Source organism: Cryptomeria japonica, chromosome 9, assembly GCF_030272615.1.
Source record: "Cryptomeria japonica chromosome 9, Sugi_1.0, whole genome shotgun sequence".
NCBI lineage: Eukaryota > Viridiplantae > Streptophyta > Pinopsida > Cupressales > Cupressaceae > Cryptomeria > Cryptomeria japonica.
Window position 1 is genome coordinate 369,579,733 of NC_081413.1, and position 3,771 is coordinate 369,583,503.

Genomic DNA, 3,771 nt, shown 5'->3' on the forward strand with positions numbered 1-3,771 from the left:
AAAATATCTCCCCTTTCTGAATTTTGCAAATGTTTGACATATTCCCCTTTTTTTATGAATTATGCATGCCATCTATTTTGCCTTTTACTTAGATAATTTTATTTTATCATTTATTGAAATAGTTAATATTATTTTCAATAAATGATAAAATAAAATATTTAACTTTTTTAGTTATTTTCCCTTTTTATATCTTGATATAACTTTGTCAATATTTTTATTAAAATAAATCTTAACAAAGTTATACTAATTATAAATAATAAATACTACAAAAAAATAATAAAAAAGTTTTTTAAAAGCCTTTTAACCCTTGTGGCAATTTGTTTTCTAAAAAACAAATAAAAAGAAACCCACTCTAATTTTCGAGTTAGGGCATGTAAGAGAAGCTCGAACCCTAGAATCTTTTATTTTCATTCTGCATTCTGGAAAGAAGTCTTCGTGGTGGCTACATGTTGTGATGAAGTTTGTGCATGTGCTCGAACTAAGGTTTTGGACATGGGCCTTACAGGGATCGAACTCAAAGTTCTCTGTGTGGTATGTAGTACTTTTCCTTTTTTCGTGAAAGCCTTATTATAGAAATATTTGCTTTTTAAACATGCATCTACTAAGGGTTTCTGTAAAAATCTTTTATATGCATGAATAAAAGCTACGCTTGCCATATCGTTATATTCTTAATGCTATGCATGAGCTCAGGTTTTTTATGACCTATCTATGCTTCTTATTTGGTTCCTTTAGATAGTTACCCATTGGTCTTTCATGCATTGATTCTAGTATTGGTCATACAAATTATTTTCCTTTAGCTCTGCGAGAAAGGACCAAGGGTTTCTTTTGTTTATGTAACTACTGAGATCTTATATGCTTCTTTGACTACATTATTTTCATCCACTTATTGCTCTATGGCTATTGGTCAAGATATTATCTTATGAATTTGCATGTTGGCTTTCTCTCTACTGTCTCTGTAAGTGTAAAGATGTAGTGTGACTGAGAATGACCCTGGATTACTGTTAGCTAGCAAATAAGTTTTGATAGTGATTTGATCACTGAGTATGCCTGTCTTTTAAAATAATTTGCTTCTTATTTAACAGAGATTTCTACCTTCAATGTCACTGTCTTCACATGAGGGATGCATGCAAAAGGTAAATATAGGGTTTTGACTGCTCTTTATCTTACAAGATCCTCCTATAAACATTCAATGCACCCATACCAGAGTGGCATGCTCTTAATATCCTCTATCTTAGTGACTTTAATACTGTGATACACTTTCATTTTACTGCTCAGTGACCTCACTAGGGTGATATAATGCATGCAACTGCTATAAGGTTGTATGCTGCTAATTGTTCATGTTGTTTACTGTGCTATGGCTTGAACGAGCTTGATGTGCTATATCTCCGTGTCATTATGCTTTGATGTCTTTCATGCTTTTGTTTATGCTGCAGATCATCCTTATATGATGACTGTTGAAAGACAATAATTGACTACTACAAATCTATGTATCTCACTGATGTAATTTATTGTTCTAATAGTCATAAACAATAAACTTTAAACCGATCCATGGTGAGTCATTGCACTTTGTCTGTATGCAATCACTGTATTCATTTCCCTAAGATGCTGCTATAGGATTTTGAGTGGATCTTGATCACAACTGTTGTAGTTTATTGTTCCTTGTGAATGGACAAGGACTTCGGATCTCATTACCTTGCTTTTTCTATGAGGTGATAATGGTTGTTATGAGGTTGTCAAATAGATCTGTGACTGAGATAACGTCATCTTTGTTGTGACAGTGATTCATCTTTATGCTACTAAAGACTAATCCGATTTGTATTATCTATGATTCTTGCCACCTTCAATGCTTTGATTGCTATCATTACTGAATATATGCATGCTTCATGTAGGCTGTTATATCTGATTGTATATTAAGTCACTACCCACTCTCTATATATCATCATGCATCCATTCAAATAATCCCTAATGTTGCTCATTTGATGAACCTTCAATGCCATTGTATATAACTAAACCGTATATATTAATTATCATACTACAACTTTATGACTGAAATTTGCTTTGAATGTTGTTCTGAGGGAATTGTGACTTAATACTGGGACCCATGCGGTTATTATCATTCCATCTTGAATATCATCGTGTCTGAATTCTTTGATACCTTGTTATGACTGTCCTTGGATCACAAACACTCTTCATTTGTACTTGTTGTAGATGCATGATAGCTTGGATGCCCATGTACATTTCTCTTAATCAACTTATTATTGTCAAAAGCCTGCACCTTAATGTTCTTTTGAGACTTTGGTTTATGCTTAAATGTTTGTGGTTATCTTTTGATCATGTGGACTGATGCTAATTCTGATTGAACCTTCTCTGGGAAATATCACTTTCCTCATCTTTGACTGGGCTTCTTCATAACTTGCAACAGTACATATCTTGCAACAGTACTTTGGATCCTTTATTTGTCTCATATGCTGCATGAGTGTCATTTCATGAGTGACTATTCTAAGACTATTTGGATAGTGGTAACTTCTGTGTGTTTCCCTTGAGGCCTTGAAGCTTTATTTGAACCTACTAGTACACCCATTGTCATCTGATAATTTGATCCCATTATATGTCAGTGTGTGCGCTAATGGATGTAGGTACTTGTTCTTTGATGGCTCATATAATAATTGATATTCTATATTTGACTGTTCTGGTATTAATACTCAGTATGCTAAGATCTACCCTTGTGGGAGCCAATTTTAATCTACATACTTGAACATGGAGTATTATCATGAACCTGTACTTGCACACTGAACAAACATGTTAGATAAAACATGATATTTGTTTTTATCTCATGACATTCTCCCGATTCCTCTGATATCTTTTTTATGAATCTGGCTCACTGATAGCTGTAGGCATATGTTTTGATATCCTTATGCAGATAGACTATGCATTCTGATGAGTTTGAGTGTGAAAGTATGGTTATCATCATTTCTCTAACATAATTTTTCAATTCTTACATGAACTAATGGAATGAGAGCGGGAGAAGTTGAAGATGGATGAGTAGATGAGGATGCAACCACTCCTTCAAGCTCAGGCTCACCATTCCAGGCAATGACGGGTCACCTTACTATTACACTCATGCTTTCATTTATTTATATAGCTTAGCTATATAACTATATGAGAGTGTATGTCTCTAGCTAGTCAACTATTCCCACTGATAGTGTATGTCTGTAGCTAGTCAACTATTCCCACGACTCGTGTGGGACACCTTACACATTTTTTTAATATAAGAACTATTTCTATGCAATCTTTTGTTGTTACTTGCTTGGAATACTTGCATATGTGAAATAAATTTTAACTTTTAAACCATAACATGCTAAATGAAGAAACTTTAAAAAAAAATTGTGTACCTTTCTTCAAATGCAATGTGTAAGGCCTCTAATAGGCCACCAAATTTAGATGTAGCAGAATTTGGTAATAGCAGTCTGATACCAAGCATTTTTCACTATGAAATCCTTATTGTGGACATCTTAAATGTATTGGACTTGAAAGAGAAATGAGTCCTTGAAGTTCTGGCTTTGATTTTATTCACTTTCACTTTGTTTTGAGCAAGTTATCATAAATTTTGGAAAATGAGTCACAAACCCTTGCTAGGTAACCAGTGACATTAAAATATGTAATTTTTGGTCATCCCATCATCAAATACTCATGAAAATTTATGGGATGACCTTTGTAAATATCTACTTTCAGTTTGTCTTTCTTGTAGGGTGCCACATACAAATTTGCATG

General features: G+C 33.6%; 1 long non-coding RNA gene across 1 annotated transcript; it reads left to right on the forward strand.

Annotated features, from left to right (window-relative positions):
- Nucleotides 1-346: 346 nt before the first annotated feature.
- LOC131076836 (uncharacterized) lies at nt 347-3,289 on the forward strand. The gene is made up of 2 exons (XR_009113491.2): nt 347-531; nt 1,083-3,289. It is a non-coding gene; the product is annotated as an uncharacterized LOC131076836 (long non-coding RNA).
- The last annotated feature ends 482 nt before the right edge of the window (nt 3,290-3,771 follow it).